The sequence below is a fragment of the Sarcophilus harrisii genome, chromosome 2 (assembly GCF_902635505.1).
Source record: "Sarcophilus harrisii chromosome 2, mSarHar1.11, whole genome shotgun sequence".
In the NCBI taxonomy this organism is placed as follows: Eukaryota; Metazoa; Chordata; class Mammalia; order Dasyuromorphia; family Dasyuridae; genus Sarcophilus; species Sarcophilus harrisii.
Genome location: NC_045427.1, coordinates 252,374,898 through 252,394,491, shown reverse-complemented (window position 1 = coordinate 252,394,491; position 19,594 = coordinate 252,374,898). Strand labels below are relative to the sequence as shown.

Sequence of the window (19,594 nt, the reverse complement as noted above, 5' to 3'; positions counted from 1 at the left end):
AGGGGAAGATGTGTTTGGAAATGAAGATGGTGATAAGACAAAAAATATCAATAAAAATAAGATAGTTAGAAACACAAATATATTTGTACATTGGCTTTCTCCTATGAACTAAGATTGTGAAAAGGCTAAAAATCCACTAAATATGAAAAAGTGAGTAACAATATGAAAGACAAACACAAAGGAATACTACAAAATTTTAGAAGGGTGTCAGGAAGGCTTAGCCTTGGGGGAAAAAGATACTAAAGGTAACAAAAAGGCTTTTTTTAGGCTTAGAGTAAGACCAAGGAAGGGATAAACTTATTCTTAAAGAAGATATGTTACATATTATTTTCTCTCTCAATGCAAACAATAATGCACATAAAATGATTAGCAAATAGAATGAGATCTGAATTTAAATGAGTTTAGGTTTCCAGTCTCAGGCAAATTATATTATATGATTCTGAAATAATAGATATGCAGATGGCAGTGTTGTCAATTATCTTTGAGAAATCACAAAGAAAAAGATCACAAAACACTCTATAAAGGAAAATATTAATGCGACTTTTGGAAGAGGAAAAATATTCTAATAAGTACAGATAAATAAGAACAGCCTCCAGCCCTAGCAAAATTCTAGAATTAAATATTAAACTAGAGACTTGTGAACATTAAGGAAAAAAAACACTCAGAGAACAGCCACAGTTCACTAAAGTCACATCAAACCAATGCTAAATTATAAAATGCCTCAGAATAATAGAACTCAGACAATCTTAAAGGTTAACTAGCCAAACATCTTCATTTTACAAGTAAGGAAATTGAGGTTGCTGTAGTCAAATGACTTATCTAAGGTTACAAAGATAATTTGCACTAAACCTGGAACTAGAAATCATGTTCCTTCCCTCTATGATTTATCAGGTTTCCAGCAAGTTATATAATGGACTTGACTCTCATGATGTTCTTTATAGAGGTGAAAAGGCTATTGTGAAATGTTGCACAAACTTTCAGAGGTTACTAGTTTTATTTAATTATTTTTGTTTTGTTATGAGAGACTTAATAGGAGTCATCTATAAATGTTTATAATGTAAAAACAAAAGACATCAATAAAATGGAAAGAAGCCCTCTCCTCACTAATCATCTCCCAGTCAAGCAATATATTCAATAAAGTGGTAAAATGATAGAAAATCTTTATCTCAGAAGAATCAAAACTATGAGCAACAAAGAGACAATGGCAAAGATATATGGTGAGTTCTTCATAGCTTCTGCCTGACAATATTCAAAGTAAGGATGCAAGCACTAAAGTTCAGATAAAGACGTCTTGGGTCTATCTCCCCATAAGGACCTTGCAACTTTTACACATAATGGTGTCATGGCTGTTTCTGTTTCCCTTATATTTTCTGGCTTTTAGATGAAGGAGATTGGAAATAGTTATAACCATAGTTCAGGAGAGCAAGCTACCAGTAGTCTGGGAGTGGAATCCATTCTGGAATTTGTTGGAGGAGTGGTAGCAAGGAACCAAATCCCAAGTGGCCTCCCATGTCAAGTCCAGCAATAAGCTGAGATACAAACTCATCCACTCATTAGCCATACTGCATTTGCAAATAAACTTGGTGGGTTAAGCATTATGTAGAAACTGAAATCTGCCTGCTCTCCACTGCAATGGCAGTGATACAGAGGAGAATGTACCTCTAGGTTTTTGAGGGTTACCATCCTAATAAACCTTGGCAGTAAATATCCCCTTGTAGAAGCTAATTGATTATTGTTAAATAAATTGGGATGCTAATCACTGGCAGCTAATGGGAGGGATGTTACAAAAAGAGAGCTTTAAGCATAAAATATTAGAAAAGACATTTCAAGTAGAACCTTGCTGAGGAAACTTCTACTTCTTTGTTCTCATTAGAATATTACTATTAATAAACTTTATCAAAATTTTTAAATTAAATAAAATTTTAAAATAAAGTATGGCAGGGAATCATATATGTGTAAGACAACATATTATCAAGGATAAATTTGCAAAAGTATTACTTTAAGGATTTTTACAAATGGCAAACGAGGTTGCCTGAAATAAGAATTAGAGATGCGACATAATAGCCTTTGTACTACACTGATAATTTCTAAAAGTAAAAAGAACTAGAAAAAGATCTGCACATTTCTTGGGTAAGGATACTTGGAAATTACAAGAAGACATGGACAAGAATTTTAAAGAATAAGAAACCATCACACATTATTTGTGTGACCTTCTGCAAATAAGTCATTTAGTAGGAACCATGACTAGCAAAGTTATAACTGTAGGGTCCTCAACATAGGAGGAGTTTAAATTCCTTATATGCCGGAGAAAGAACTGCTAATTCTTGACCCCATGATTAAACCCCATAGCTTTCTCACTTTTAAAGGATAATCATCCATTGGTCTTAGGAACCAAAAATTTTGGTGCAATTCCAAATAAAAGGGATAGGTGTATGTGAGTTTGTGCAATATAGGGATTGGTGTGTGTTTGTGTGTGTGTGTACATGTATCTTCATATATGAAGGAGAGCATATTTCTTTTAGACCTTCAACTTTTAGTTCTATATTAGTTTTTGCTGTTCCTAAATGGTTCAGCAGCTACCTCCACAATCTTCTCTTTGGAATCCGCTCCCTCCCAGCATGACTTCAGTTACAGTTATACTATTTTCTATGTCACGGACCCTCTTTCTCACTCCAAACTCTTTAAAAATGTAAAATAAGTTCTCAAAATAAAAAAGCCCCCCAAAACACTGCTCAAAACAAATTCTGGAGCAGCAGAATAAAAAAAAAGTCAGAAGACAGTTTCCCTGCCTAAGATAACTCGAGAGGGTTGTAACACTAACTTGGGGGCACGCACATCAAAGGCCAACAGGACGACAATGGTGGATTTCAGAGGAGGCCAGAATAGAAGCAGCAGCTTCAGAGGAGGCCAGAATAGAAGCAGCAGCTTCAGAAGCTCTCAACCCAAAGATGGTAGGTCAGGTGATTAGTCAGAAACAGATCACAGAGAATCTTTTGCAGGTACTGTTTGGCAACTCTATTACTTATAATCAGTTCTGGGTCATAGTGTCAGGGCAGAGAGAAGCACCAGCACTTGTTGCAGAAGAGCAAAGGATATTTGGTCATAGTCTCAGAGTCAAGAATTCTGTTAATTGTGTTTGGGAGAAGCAGGGGCTCTTTCTGGATGAAGACCAGAGTGCAGACCAGAAGAGTAGTGATTACATTTCTCCCTGGATCATACTCCTTTGGAAACACAAAAAACCTTGCAGATCCCCAGAATTAGCTCTGAAAACAGCAGGATGAAAAAGCCTGACGCTTGAAACAGTTCCTCTTCACTCTAAGGTCAGCAGAATCCAACATAAACAAAACAAGCAAAGTCAAGAAACAGGATGGAAAAATGAACCACCACAAAAAGCTACTGTGGTGAAAGGGAAGCCTAAATCACAAACTCAAAAAGAAGATAATAGTATGAAAAAAGTTATAAGCAAAGTCTCAAAGAAAAATGCTAATTGGACACAAATTCAAAATGAATTCCTTGAATAGTTAAAGAAAAAAGATAAGTGTTAAAAGAAAATTTGGGAAAAGATAGGAGAGTGATGCAAGGAAGTTATGAAAAAAAAAACAAACAAAAAACCTTGAAAAAAGCACCAAAAAATACTGAAGAAAATAATACCTTAAAAAAAGAGAATTTGCCTAATAGTAATAGTAAAAGAGGCACAAAAATTCACTGAAGAAAAGAAGTCCTTTAAAAAGCAGAAATTGAATAGAAAGAGGTATAAAAGCTCCTTAATAATTCCTTAAAAATTAAAATTGGGCAAGTGGAGGTTAATGACTCCATAAGACATCAAGAAACAATAAAACAAAGGCAAAAGAATGAAGAAAATGTGAACTATATCACTGGAAAACCAAAATGCTCTGGAAAATAGATCAATAAGAAAGAATTTAAGAATTATTGGACTATCTAAAAGCCATAATTAAAGAAAAAGCCTAGACATCATATTTCTTCAAATTATCAAGGAAAATTGACCTAACATCTTAGATCTAGAAGGTAAAAACAGAAATTGAAAGAATCTGTCAATAACCTCCAGAAAGAGATCACCAAATAAAGATTCTCAGGAATATTAAATCAAATTCCAGACTGACTCCCAGGTTAAGGGCAAAAAAGTGCAAACAGCCAGAAAGAAAATGTTCAGATTCTGTGAAGACAGTCAGGATCACACAAGATTTAACGCACCTTACCTTGTTAAAGGAGACAATTGGAATATAAAATTCTGGAAGGCAAAAAGTTGGAATTACAATCAAGAATAGCCTATATAGAAACTAAGTAAAATTCTTCAGGAGAGAAAATAAACATTTAATGAAATAGACAACTTTCAAGCATTCCTGACAAAAAGATGAGTTGAATGGAATATCTGACATTCAAACAGAAGACTCATGAGAAGCCTTAAGATTAAACATAAAAAAATAAACAAAAGTAAAGTTAAACTATTTACATTCCTATATGGCAAGATGATACCTTTAACACCCCAAAATTTTATCATTAGTAATATGGTTAAGAGTCTACAAATACAAAGGACGTGGGTATGAGTTGATTATACTGTGATGATTTAAAAAAAAAAAAATGAAGGGGTAAGAAATAGGGATGTGCTGGGAGAAAGGGCAAGGGAGAGATAGAATGGGGAATTTTTCTCACATAAAAATGATAAGAAGCACTTATTACATGCCAGGCACTGTGCCGAGTGCTGAGGAAATAAATACAAAAAACAAAACAATACAAAAACAAAACAAAACAAAACAAAACAAAAAAAAAAACCCAAACCCAAAACCAAAAATCTAGTACCTGCTTTCAAGGAGATCACAATTTATATAGGAAGACATACACAAAAGGGTAAAAAGAGAAGGAGGTGTATTGAGAAGATATGGGGACATAAAGAGAAGTCAGAAGGAATGTAGCAAGGTGGGAAAGGAGAGATGGGTGGCTTAGGCCAATAAAATAAATCTACACAGTGGCCAAGTCCAAAAATGTATGTCTTTATACTTTGTGTCCATCATGTCTCTGCTGGGTGGTAAAATACTTCTATAGGTCCTTTGTAAACATATTAGGTCATAGCCTTGAATAAACAGGTCTTAAGCCTTTCAAAGTTGTTTTCTTTATGAAGTTGTTATTCATGTTTAAATTGTTCTCCTGGTTTTCCTTACTTCACTCTGAATTAGTTCATGTTACCCAGGATTCTCTTCAATCACCTTTCATCATTTCTTAAAGGTACAATAATAATTATATAATCAGAATTTGTTTAAACATTCTCTAATTGTCTAAGAATCAGTCTAAAGCACTCTTACATGCGAGTTATTTTCTTTTCTCCATTCTTTTCCTAATCCTAAGGGGGGGGCAATTTTTAATGAAAGGATAAAAGTAATCACTGTATAGTGTGCCTCCTTTTCATATCAAGAGAGGAGAAATGAAAATAACTCTTATCTAAAAGAGTGCTTTAGATTGCTGAAATGAGAGAGATATAAAGCATTGCTTTTTTTTTTTTTTAAACAACAATACCTGTGAATTTATTCATAAAGGGGAAAAAAAAGAAAATAAAGGGTAGAAGTCCTTCAACAACACAGATCAATAACTTGTCCAGGGCAACTGGTCACACAGCTAAGCTATGTCAGGGGAAGGATCTGAATCCTAGCATTTCTAATTCAGACTGATTCTCAAAATAAAGTTATTGTTATTGCCTGATTTTTCAGTCTTTCTTATGCATGTGAGAGAAAAAAAGACATCTACAAAAAACAGAGGAAAAAATCTTTTGTAAAATGAGGTTTTCCACTAGAGTCAAAATGTGGTCCTAAAGCCTTAGAAACATAGATCTTAAAGGGGTCTTAGATAAATCTTATAGTTCAAATCAGTTTAAATATGAAAAAAGTAATTCCTACAGACATTTAAATGAATTGCCCAACATCCCCTACAGAAGCAGACAAGTGAAAAATTTAGGACAAGAATCCATGACTTCTGAAGTGCTATCAGTCAAGTCTATTTTTTACTAATGCCTTCAAGGACTGTTCTTCCTTCCACCTACTTGGCTATGAGCATTTCCAATGTGAAAAATATATTTTGTTTACATATAACAACATATGCATGGGTAATTTTTCAACATTGACCCTTGCAAAATCTTCTGTTACCACTATTCCTCTCCTTCCCCTCATTTCCCTCCCCTAGATGGCAGACAGTCCAATACATGCTAAATATGTTAAAAGTATATGTTGAATCTAATATATGTATACATATTTATACAGTTATCTTGCTGCACAAGAAAAATCGGATCTAGAAAGAAAGAAAAAAAAACCTGAGAAGGAAAACAAAAATGCAAGCAAACAATAACTGAAAGAATAGAAATGCGATGTTGTGGTCCACACTCATTCCCATAGTTCTTTCTCCAGGTGTAGCTGACTCTCTTCATTACTAAACAATTGGAACTGGTTTGAATCATCTCATTGTTGAAGACAGCCACATCCATCAGAACTGAACATCATATAGTCGTCTTATTGCCATGTATAATGATCTCCTGGTTTTGCTCATTTCACTTAGCTTCAATTCATGTAAGTCTCTCCAGGCTTCTCTGAAATCATCCTGCTAATCGTTTCTTACAGAACAATAATATTCCATAACATTCACATACCACAATTTATTCAGCCATTCTCCAATTGATGGGCATCCATTCAGTTTCCAGTTTCTAGCTACTACAAAAAGGGCTGCCACAAACATTTTTCGTGCATATGTTTTGAAAATAAAAACAAAACAAACAAAAAAAAGATTTTGACCAAAAAAGTACTTTTTCATGCAATTTTTAAAATATAAATCTTTTTGCCTCCTACCCTTGGGAACTTACTAGATCCAAAGGAAATTTAATCAAGCCAACTTAACATTGTATACAAATAACTTCAAATTTTCCTATTTTGTGAAAATTTTTAAAAATCTAGAAATTTATTTGTGACGTGACTCTTTTATATCCAATTAAACTCAACAAAGATTAAATACCTGTTGTGTGCTGAGCACTGTTAGATTTTGAGAGATACAAAATTTAAATAAGCTCCTTTATCTCCTGAAGCTTAAATATATAAAGGATATAAGAAACAAACACAAATAATCATGTACATTTAAGTTTCTCCAACTCTTCAAATCTAGGAGCCACCACCTGTACTTTACTGCTGTGCCCACTGGATAAGTATAGTTCTGGAACTTCACCAGCAAAACTATTCCCCCTCTAGGATCTCAAGCTTTTCAAAATTCTCTTTCTACATTTTCTCATTCTTTTACCCACTCACAGGGCTTACTTTTTTCTAAACTGATTTTTATTCTCACCATACCTCTAATTTCTTGATCCCTCCCTCTTTCATTGAGCCCTAACATTCCTGTTTGAGATTTTTTTGTCCAACCCAAATCTCACTCAATAACTAACTTCCTTAATGTTGCTTTTTATTCTTCAAATCACATACTGTCTCATTCCTCTGCTATTCCCACTCAATCTCCAACAAGAGATAACTCATACCATCAGACATCTCTACTCCTACAACAGACTATATCAAAAAGTCATAAAATGAACCTAATTGGATCTATTACACAAGGTTATCCCATTTAATCTCAAACGAGCCCTCAAGGATACAAGAAAATCCTTTGTTATTCATCTCTTTATTCCCCAACAGCTTCACTGCAGGAATTACTCTACTCAAACACAAAATTTCATTCTAATTTCACTGTCCCTTTAGCGCAATGACCTTATCTCCAATGAAAAGATAAATAATTTATATTTATGAAACACTTTAAAAAGCACTTTCAGCACCTACCAAAGAAAATGTTCTTATATTATTCCTGTTACATGAGAAAACTGAAGTTCTGACAGATCACAGAGCTGTCAAATCTTAAAGGCAACATTCAATTTCAAGTCCCATAAAGACTTAATTCATTTTGCATGGTTTCAATTACCACCTCTAAATAAAAGAATCGCAATTCTGTATCTCTAGATTTAATCTTGAGTTCCACACTTTCATTTCCAACTACCTAGACAGTCCTTCCATGACCTCAAATTCATTATTTCCCAAACTGAACTCATCTTGTCAAAACATACTTCCAATTTCCCTATCTCTGTTGATGGTACCAAAGACAGTTCTGTCAGTCATCCATGCTCTTCAGAGGCAACTAAGTGGTTAAATGTCTGGAGCTAAAGTCAAGAAATCTGGAGTTTAAATCCATACTTGGACAATTTTAAAATTTTTTTTTAAATTTAATTTTTTATTATAGCTTCTTATATACAAAACATATATAGGGGTAATTTTTCAACACTGACCTTTACAAAAACTTCTGTTCCAACTTTTCTCCTCCTTCCCCCCACCTCCTCCCCTAGATGGCAGGTAGTCCCATACATGTTAAATAAGTTAAAAGTATATGTTAAATCCAACATATGCATACATATTTATACAGTTATCTTGTTGCACAGAAAAGATTGGATTTAGAAAGAAGATAAAAATAACCTGAGAAGAAAAAAACAAATGCAAGCAAACAGTAACAGAAAGAGTGGAAATGTTATGTTGTGGTCCATACTCATTTCCCAGTGTTCTTTCTCTGGGTGTAGCTGGTTCTGTTCATTACAGATCCATTGGAACTGATCTGGATCCTCTCACTGTTGAAGAGAGCCATGTCCATCAGAACTGATCCTCATATTGTTATTGAAGTGTATAATGATCTCCTTGTTCTGCTCATTTCACTTAACATCAGTTCATGTACACTTGGACAATTATTAATTGTACAAGTCAAGTCATTTGGCCTTGGTCTTTCTCAGTTTCTTCAACTGCAAAATGGGGACTTCTCAGAATTGTCATAAGCACAAAATAATATGTATGTAAAGTGTTTTGCCAACATTAAAGCTCCATATAAATACTAGCTATCATGTTCCACTTCTCTCCTCCTTAAAGCTTCCTCTCCTATATCCAAGCAGCAACCAATTGCTATCCATCTCCCTCCTCTAATACTTCTCATATCCATTCTCTCCTTTCCCACTTCCATTATAAGCAACTGAGTTCAGTATTTCATTACCTCTAAATTAAACTAAACTTAGATAATAGCCTGCTAAATGTGCTCCTTTCTTCTAGCCTCTCCCCTTTCTGTAATCCAACCTTTAGATTGATGCCATAATAACTCCAATGCACAGGTCTAACCATATCAATTTCCTGCTCAAAAAATCTTCATTGTCTCCCCACTGACAATGAAGATCCTCCATAATCTGGCTTCAACCTGCTGGACTACATACTGCTCTTTACATAGCTCTCCATTCAAATCAAACTCAACTAAACTAGTTACATTTCACTCATATGTAATTCCCTTTATATTGTAAAATGGTCTCTTCCTATAGCTCTCCATCTTCTAATCATTCTCAAATATATTTATTCAGCCTTTGGCAGATCTCCATACCTCTAGACTCATCTCCAACTGTTCATTGGACATCACAAATTAGCTGTCTGATTTAACATCTTAAATTCAACATGTCTAAAAGAGAACTCATTATCTTTCCCCTCAAACCCTCCTTTCTTCCTAGTTTTCCCAATACCATCAGTGGCTCCACCATCCTCCCAGTCACTCAGGCTCTCAAACTGGATGTCATCCTCAACTCCAAACTCCCTCTCATTCCACCCCTCACCCTCAACCAATCTGTTGCCAAGTGCTGTTGATTCTACCTTTACAACATCTCCTTTGTGTCCCAATTTCCAGTTACCATCCTGATATAAATTCCTATCACCTCATTTCTGGTCTACTGCTAAAGTCTGCTGGTTGGCCTTCCTTCCTCATGTGTATGACATTCAAAACCCTTTGTAACCTGGCCCCTTCCTCCCTGTCCAGTCTTCTTTCATTACTCCCAGTGACACTTGCCTTCCCATGTTCTCCCATTCAACATTCCCAACTCAGTGCACTTTTATCTGACTGTCTTCTATGCCTGAAATCCTCTCCCTCATTTCCAGCTAGAGTATTTCTTGGCTTTCTTTAAATTTCTAATAAAATCCCATCTTTTACAGAAGGCTTTCTCAATCCCTCCTGATACTGGTCACTTCCCTCAGTTTATATCTCTAGTTTATCCCCTGTGTGCCTTGTTTGTACACAGCTGTTAGCAAATTGTCTCTGCTTTTAAGACTGGAGAGTTGGTATTATTTGGGGGTGGGGGTTGTATCCCCAAAGTTTAGCAGTGCTTAGCACTTAATAATGCTTGTTGATTTAGCTTTGCTTCTCTCAGAATACATTATATGCTCTGGGAGTAGACTGGGTTTTTGTTGTTCTTGTAATTCTTTTTAGAAAGTTATTCTGAGGCAGCTAAGTGGCTCAGCTGGTAGAGCATCAGCCCTGAAGTCAGGAGGATCTAAGTTCAAAATCTGGTCTCAGACACTAACACTGCCTAGTTGTATGACTCTGGGAAAATCACTTAATACCAACTGCCTCAGCCAAAAAAAAAAAAAAAAAAAAAAAAAAAGTTATTCTTTTTATTTAAAGCAGTAAAAATTATTTTAAGTTATGGCTTAAAAAAACCTATTACAATAATGCCAAATTCAGTGTGGAAGTAAACAAAAAAATTAATAAAGTTTTTTTTTTTTTAACAGCTACAAAAAAAACAAAAACAAACAGATAAAAGCTATACATGGCTTTAGTCTTTCATCTAGCTTTTACAAAAGCTACCAAAAGGTACTAAAACTTGGTAGCTGACCTTTGCATTCTTTCCCAAGACTAAATATAGACACTGGTCCCTGGTCCCCAGCAAGGCCTTTCAAATTTCTATGAGGAACTAGTTTGAAACTCAATTCATGTGATGAGGGGTTCCATGAAACAATGTATATAATAATAATATTTAACTTTTAATATACTAGATATCTGATCTTAATCATAACAAGAGGTTGTTATATATATTTAACAACAAAATATTACGTACTGTAATTTGAGATGTGAGAAAAGGCTTATTTTTTCTATGCTATCTCCAAATTTCCTTAATTCTCCTCCTTTTTCCTCAAAGTTGACCATGTTCCTATATCAATGTATTTTAAGTAAAAAAAAAAAAGTTTTATGACCAAATTAGTTTGGGCAACACTGATATAAAGACATTTATAAATAAATCAAGAGATAATATTTGTAAAAGTGGTTAGCACAGTGCCTAGAAAGTAGTAAGCACTATATAAATGCTTGTTTTTTTTCTTTCGGTCTCCCTTTTAATTTATTCCCTATATTCTAATAATCTCTTTAACACAGCATTAATCTTGTGAAATGTAGAATTAAAAAAAAAAAGAAAACTGCAACTTACAATCCTTTTTTTCCTTCTTTTGCCCAAGCATTCCTCATTTTTTAAAGAAAGGATCTTTAGACACTATTGAAATGCCATTTGACTCTAAAACCCATAAATCAAAAATCTGAGGATATTTCCGTTATAACATCTAGAAAATGCACAATTAAGCACTTAGGCTAATGGAGGAGAGCTCTGAGCTAGGGGAGAAAAGAGATTTGACACAAAGATGCCAAAATTCTGTCAAAAATGGGATAATTTCTCACTGAGAAGCAGATTTTTTGGGGGGTCTAGGGGAGAAAGAAAGGGACCAGGGAGGGCCAGAACAATTCTTCTAGGTTCCACTCTCCCACTAAGAACTTTATTTGCAAGATCTTGATGTTTTGAATAGTGGCCTAGCCCAAAGATAAACTTATTCTGCCCTTCTTAGAGTAAAAATTTAAATGAAGTAATGACAGAATAGTGAAAACAAAGGTAAAAGAAAAAATACAGACTATATAAACGGTGTCTTTCAGGAAAATTAACTGCCATATCAATTTAAGTGATTCAAATCATGCTTTGAAAAATAATCCATCAATTTTAAACACATTTTGAAGACCTTTTAAGAGTATAGAATCTTTGACTTATTACAAAAAAAATATAAATTTAGATCAGATTTATGATTTGCTGTTTCCTTTTTTAAAAGGAAAAACAATTTCACTTGCCCAAACCTCAATCTAACTATTTTCCAATAAAAATCTATATTCCTTAAGTGCTAAAACTAATAATTAAATATGCTAATGTGATATATGTTGGAAAATTTAATCAAAGGATATAAGCTTCAGAATCATTAAAAGAAATACTATAAAACAATTACATTCCGTTCTCACATGATCAAATTAAGGCATTCAAAAATATTTTTAGATTTTTTTTTCTTTAATCAAAGCAAAGAAACTAGAATCTAATATATGTAAGCATATTTGCAAGAAAAAAAATAAAGAAAAAAGAAAGCTCTTTAAATGAAAAGGCTTGGAAGAATGAATTAAATAAAACAAAAGCAAAAAAACTCATACACTTTATATGGGAACAAAAGAAATACTAATTTTAAAAATGTAATTTTCAGGGGGGAAATTTGATCTAAATAATTACTTATTCTTTTAATATATTGCAATGTTATCTATGCGCTACTGGCGGTGAATAGAGAACAGGGTCAGGCACCTCTGGAAGACCTGAGTTCAAATTTGATCTCAGACAGTTATCAGAGATGTGCTCCTAAGCAAGTCACTTAATCTTTATTTATTTCAGTTTCTTCAACAGCCAAATGAAGAAGCTAATGATAGAACCTAGCTCCCCGGGTTGTAGTAATCTAAATGAGTTACTACTTACAAAGCACTTAGCATAGTGCCTGGCATATAGCAGACACTTGAATGATCGTTTCCTTCCTTATTTAGTTATAAATGTCTTGAATAATTCACAAAGAGCTAAAAATCTTTGAGGTTTCCCTGGAAACTTAATAAAGGCACCATGGTAAAATCTTTTTGTTCAAGGTTGTAATATTCTTTAACTTTTTCAGAAAAAAATTTTAGTCATTCAGCTCTTTATCTTCTATCAGCAATATGTCACCCATTTCTGTCATTTCTTCTTTCAAAAATATCTCATGGATTATTTTCTAATGACATTGCTACCACCTTAGTATCTTGTCACTTCAAATCTAGCCTGCCACTTATTTCCTACCCCTCAGTATCGTGACTATTAGGGTCAGAATAATTTTCCTAAAATATCACTTTTATCACTCTTTACTACTCTTGAATCTATACCCTATTGCCTATAATATTTTGACTCAAAACATCTGTCTAGCTTTTAGGGCTCAACCCTAATGTTTTGTAAAGGAAAGAGCACTGTCAAACATGGGTACATAGTACCTCCAAGACCTTTTCTTCTCTAATCCTCTGTTTCCTAATTATAAAACAACAGAGTGAAACAGATGATCATTTAAGTTCCTTTTCCTTAAAAATAAGTGCAATTTCCATATATTCTATTTATTCATTCTTAGAACTTTTATTTATTCTGTCCATTCCTAAACTTCTCATTAATTCCAATCTATCACTCTAGGTTCAACTCACATGCTACACGTTTCTCAAGTGCTACCCATGAATCCAACTTATGGAAAGGACCTCTAAAGGTCATCTAGGCCAGGGCTTCTTACACTTTTTCCATTTACAATCCCTTTTCATCCAAGAAAATTTGATACCACCCGTAGGTATATAGATATATAGAATAGGTATATAAGTCAAACATTTACTGATGATAAATCATAAAGAAACATTTTAAAACACTTCTTTCATATACATATATGATTTTACCATTTATTAAAGATGAAAGCACATTTGCATATTCATGAGATGGATGTGCCTGTTTATTTTTATATAAAAATTAAATCTTAGTAGCTTTTTTGCTATCTTTTACTGTTGTCAAATTTTTAGTTAGGGTGACCCATATGGGATCATGATCCACAGTTTAAGAAGTTTTGATCTAGATCAGTCTCCTCACTTTACAGATGAGGAAACAGACACAAATAGATTATAGAGTTGTGTAGGTTCACAAAGGCAGAGCTGGGATCCAAAGTAAAGTCCTATCACTCCACTTTCAAAGAAAAAGTTCATCCCCTTTTACATTTCATCAGCTGTTTCTAAGATTAGCACTTGTCTAATTATTTCATGTCCAGTGGTCTTATTTCTACATTTAGATTATAAACTCCTTGCAGGAAGGTCTCATGCTTTAAGCTTCTTTGTGATGCCAAACATTGTATTTGGCAAATAGCAGACATGCCAATGGTTGTGCAGCATATAATCATATTTAAACATTCAATTTAAAATTAGGTTGCAAAGTTTTATTCTTTTCTTAACCTGGGACTCATATGTTATTTAAAAAAAAAACTGATAAAAGTATTTCAATATACTATCTTCTGTATGTATCTTAAAATATTCTGCAAAGGGGTCAGGTCCACAAGTGTCATCAGACAGCCAAAAGAGTCATGACCAAAAAAAAAAAAAAAACCCAAACCAAAAAATAATCTATACTTTTCATATCTTGAAATCACAATGCTTGGTTTGTATACACAAACTGTTTAGTAAAACATACAATAATATTTCATACTCAAAGGTAGAAAGCCATAAACTACAAACTACAAACATATACATACATGGCATTTCTTAACCTATTTGGACCCTATCAACTACATTCACCTTAGAAATTACAATAGTATTCTCAATATAACATTGATTAGTGTACAAAGTCAGGAATTGTCAATAACAGAGGCACCTGACTTCAAAGAACAACTTAGCCACATGCATGTTCTTTCTGAGAATTCCTTCAAATCAAATCACCAATTGGAGATTAGAGTTCTGATTGGAGTTTTTCGGCATTGTTTACTAAGGGCCTTTGTACTTCTTTAATATTTTAACTGAAATACTGGTAATTTAAAACAATTAACTGAGTTAAATATTTTAAGTTACTAAATTATACGTATATAGTCTAAGATTCCAGGGCATTATGTTTTAAATTAATGAAAAACTTATTTCAGACCATTTTTAATGGTTCAAATTGTGATTATTTAAAAATAAATCTCTCTTCAAGCTGTGTGTGTGTGTGTGTGTGTGTGTGTGTGTTTAAATCCCGCAGTAAGTAGCTTGGACGCTTGTTTTCAAGGAACTTCAAAGGGCAACAAGAAAAGGAAAAACAAAACAACTCTTTGTTATCTCTATATTTAAGTCACCTAAGAAGATATCATGGCCTAGTACTGTAACAGAAGAACAACTTTTCAGAAAATACACAATGAGGGTTTTCAAAGGCTCAGTCAGCAAATTTTATGCAACTATTCCAAATTTCCCTCTAGCAAAACAAAAGCTTAACTTTAACAAGCAGAAAAAAAAAAAATAGATGCCAAAGTGCCCCCAGAGAAATCCAGTGTGTGGGCCACAAGGCATTTACTGCAAATTCAATGATCTTTAAAGGGCCAACCTGAAGCAGCTTTAGTCTTTCTCCTTTCGATGCACAAAAGTTTTTGGTTTGTTTTTTTTTGGTTGTTGTTGTTTTTAAACACCCAGGAGAAGCCAGTTCCACTCAAAGGATCAATTAATGTGACAGCGGGTCTCGGTTTCTCCCCCGCTGGCCCAGCCAGAACGCTGCCTGAGGAGCGGCCCAACAGCCTCGCCCGGTACGCCCCAGGTCCCGGCCCCAGCAGGCACAACTCCTCGCCCCAGGGCAGCAGAGACGGGTTCGGCAGCTGCACCGATCCCCGACTTCTCCTCCCCCTCCCCCAAACCAAGAAGCCAGGAAAGCGCACGGGCCCGCGCTCGCGCTCCCGAGACGGAAGGGAGCCTGGAGCGGCGAGCGGGCGGCGGCCTCTTCTCAAGCGGCGCCGTGGAAGAGGGAGTCAGGCCCAGGAGGAGCGAGGCGGCAGTCTCCGGGCTGAGCAGCACAGAGCCCAGGAGGAGGTCTCCGAACCTGGCGGAGCGGAGGGGGTACGGCAAGGGATAAGAGGTGGAGGGTGAGTAGTCACTCACCGGCGACTCATGGTACGACGGCGCCTCTTCAGCAGCAGCCCCAACAGCCTAGAGCGTCTCCGCGAACCCCAGAGTGCGGCCCTCAGGCAGCGCCATTCAAAAGCGGCCGCGCAGCCAGCTGGGATAGCTACTCACCCTCTCCCGCCCCGCCCCTCGGATGGAGGGGAAGGGCGGAGTCCATATTTCCCAAAAGCTCCAGCATCCCACTTCCCGCTACAGCGCTCCCTGGCGGTAACCTTTGCGCACTGCAGGCGATATGTTCTTTTGACTCCTAGGGCTGGGGAGCCCTGTATCAATTGTATTCAATTCGATAAACATTTATTAAGCTTCTACTTTGTCCCAGTCTCTATGCTAAGTGAGGGAATAAAAAGAGGCAAAAAGCAGTTCCTTCCTTAAGGATTTTACAATCAAATGGATCCTTTCCGTCCCTAAAATCCCTGTGGCAACCTTCTGATCTCCATATCATGATGCTAATGCACCAAAATACAATTTTTGTTCTATTCGTACAGATGAGATATTTTCCCTATGCTCCGATTGTGGGAATGTCTTGAAGATTACAGATCGTCAATTTAGAGGTGGAAAGGACCTAACAATCTCTCTAATGCACATACCTCTTCTTACAGATAAGGAAATGAAAGTTGAGAAGTTCAGTGATTTGTCCAAGATTACACTAAAATGTAAGAGATCGGTTTTGAACCAAGGACCTCCATCTTTAAAGTGATAACCCTTGAATGGAACTGACCCTTCACAAGATCCTGAAATAAGCAGAAATTCTTTTTAATTTCTTTCAATCACTAGAGAGAACTCATCAAAAATTACATTATTTTAGTGCTAGAAGAGAGCTAGGAGATCATCTGGTCCATCAACTTTATCTTATAACGGAGAGAATTGAGGCCAATAAGATAATTTGTTTAAGTCTCAGAAAATAGTAATGAACTCTCAGAACTATTTTGGAGTAAGGTGAACTTGGCTACCCTCCCTCGAATTGAACCAGTTAACCATCTATAACTAGGACCATCTTTACTTTCAAAAGGGGTGATTTAAGTGGGGAACAGATGAGTAAACAGATAAGGGAACAGAAAATATAGGGATATAGCCTGGGTTAACAGCTACTGTCCTTACCAGCAGGTTGACTTTAGACAATTCTTTCCAAGTATACTTCAGTGATCTCAGTGTAAGAAAATGACCTAAAATGTGAATGCAACATCTTCCTCCCCCCCCCCAAAAAAAAGACATAAAACCTTAATACAAACTTATAGGTGGGAGAGACTTTTAAATTTTTCTCTTTATATTTCTTAGCCTATTTGCATATAGTTGGAAGTTTAATAATTGCTTGAATTGAATTGAATTGAAAGTCAGAGTACAGATGAATGGAAGGGGAAGATAATGATTTTGATTTTGGACACCAATTAATCAAAGAGTATCTATTAAACACCTAATATGTGAGAGACACTGTGGCACATCCTAGAGATACAAAGACAAAAATGAAACAATCTCTGACATTATGGAGTTTATGTTCTTTTGGGAGTAAGGCAACTTCTACACATATAAATTTAAACAAAATAAACATAGGATAATTGTGAGGGAGGAGAAGTATTAGCAACTGGGGGAATGAAATAGGCCCTTATGTTTGAGTTGAGGTTGGAAGAAAATTAGAGATTTTTAAAAAGCATAATTGAGCAGAGGTAAGTACATTCCAGGCATCAGTAGCAGTTTCCACAGAAGCAAAGACATGGGAAATAGAATGCCACATGTAAGGAAAAGCAAAAAGACCATTTGGGCCGGATTGTAGAGTATGAAGATGACAGGTTATGAGAAACTTTAAATGATAAACAGAAGACTTTGTATTTGCTCCTAAAGGCAAGAGGGAGCCATTAGTGTTTGTTGAGTAGAGAGACATAGACCAGTGCTTTAGGGAAAGTACTTTAACATCTGTATGGAGGATAATGGATTGTGGAGGAGAAAGACAGAGATAGAAATTGAGAAAAGGAATCAGTTAGAAAACAGTCCAGGTAAGAGGTGAAGAGAGAGCATTTTGGTGGTGTCTGTGTGAGTAAAGAAAACATATGTAAGAAATGCTGAGAAGATAGCCTAAAGATTTGGCATTTGGGCACATGACATAAGGAAGAAAGAGTTGGTGATGACACAGAAATTATGAACCTAGGCACCTGCCACAGAAATCAGGAAATTCAGAAAAGAAGTATATATGGAGGAGGGGAAAAAAGATAAATTCTGTTTTAGACACGAGTTTGAGATACCTACAGAACATATAGCATGTTGAATTATAGCATGAAATAATGACATAAAAGACATGAATGATGAATTCTATTTTTTGCTTTTCCTGATTAAAAATATATGATAGCCAGACTCTTTTTTGTTTTGTTTTGTTTATTTCCAGATTCATTTGGGAATGTCTGGGCCTTGTTTGGCCCTGATCTATATTCCCTGATACTCGGTCTCTTACTCTGAATTCTCTGCCTCCTCAGTTGTAGATAAATTGGTTGAATGAATCTGGAATATGATATTCCAAAAGCCAAAAGACTTGGCAGTGCAGAGCTCACTGTTAAAATAGAAGGGACCAAGTTTAGTTGAGTGATAAAGTCAGAAATCATATTGAAAGAGATTATAAGAAGTGAATGAAAGGAGAGAAAGGAGAGACAATAAGAGTAGATAGATGTTCCTAAAAGTTTGACTAAGTAAGAAATGATAGTTGAGGTAGGGATGGGTAAGAATGTAATCTGCTAAAAAATTAGCGTAGAATGGGATGAAGTACAAACAGTCCCTGTTCTCAAGGAATTTATATTCTGAGAGGCCAAAGAAAACTATTTTACTTGAACTGAATCAAATTGAATTGAATAGTCATTTTTCTGTGTCTGATATAATGGACCAAACCATAACAGAAGAGTCAGAAAATAATTAAAAAGGGTTCCATATCCCTTGATTTTTTAAGAAACTGGTATGTTGACAAGTTACTTAACCTTTATTTGGTTTACATAACTCCCTAATACCTATTAAATTTGCTACTATATGTCCTGGTAGAGTACGTGCATATATTATCTTATTTGATATTTACAAAAACTTTGTGGAGGCAGCTAGGTGGTGCAATGGATAGTCAGGAAGAACTGAACTCAAATCCAACCTCAGATAATTACTAGTTATGTGACCCTGGCAAATGACTTAACCTTTGTTTTCCTCAGTTTCCTCAAATGTAAAATAGGAATAATAACAATATTTATCTTGCAAGTTGTCATGTCAAATGTTTTATCTGAAAAACATTAAGTACAATGCCTCACACATATTATATACTATATAAATGCTTATTGCTTCCTCCCTCTTATTCTATAGATATTATTCTCCCTATTTTATAAATGAGGGATTCAGAGATTTTTAATAATTTGCCGCCTATAACTGTGCAGTTAAAAAAAAGTATTAGAATAGGATTTAAACCTATTTCTCTTGTGATTCCAAGTCTTACATTCTTTTCATTATATGATCCTGCCATCATAGAGTTCCTACTTCTATTTCCTGTTCCCACCCAGGTCCTTGTACCCAGAATTTTAAGAGTGGGATTGAATAATAACTTTGATTCATTATAGGAGCCTTTAGGAACCACTTTGAAGAATAAGAAAGGCAATACTACCTTTCAACAATATTCATAAGATCTAGATCTAAGAAGAAATTGGTACAGAAGGACAAAAAGGAACGTCTCATTTCCATATATACCACCTCCTCCGGAGGTACTCTCCTAAATTTGCACTATTGCTGGCAT

General features: G+C 35.2%; 1 protein-coding gene across 2 annotated transcripts in view; it reads right to left on the bottom strand.

Annotated features, from left to right (window-relative positions):
- Nucleotides 1-16,403, bottom strand: part of KATNBL1 (katanin regulatory subunit B1 like 1) — a 49,783-nt gene extending 33,380 nt beyond the window's left edge. The window contains exon 1 of one of the 2 annotated variants that reach the window (XM_031952022.1): nucleotides 15,826-16,403. The gene's annotated coding sequence lies outside the window, so the exon portion shown is untranslated. The remainder of the gene's footprint in view (nucleotides 1-15,825) is intronic. The other variant, XM_031952021.1, reaches the window with a different exon arrangement.
- Between the last annotated feature and the right edge of the window lie 3,191 nt (nucleotides 16,404-19,594).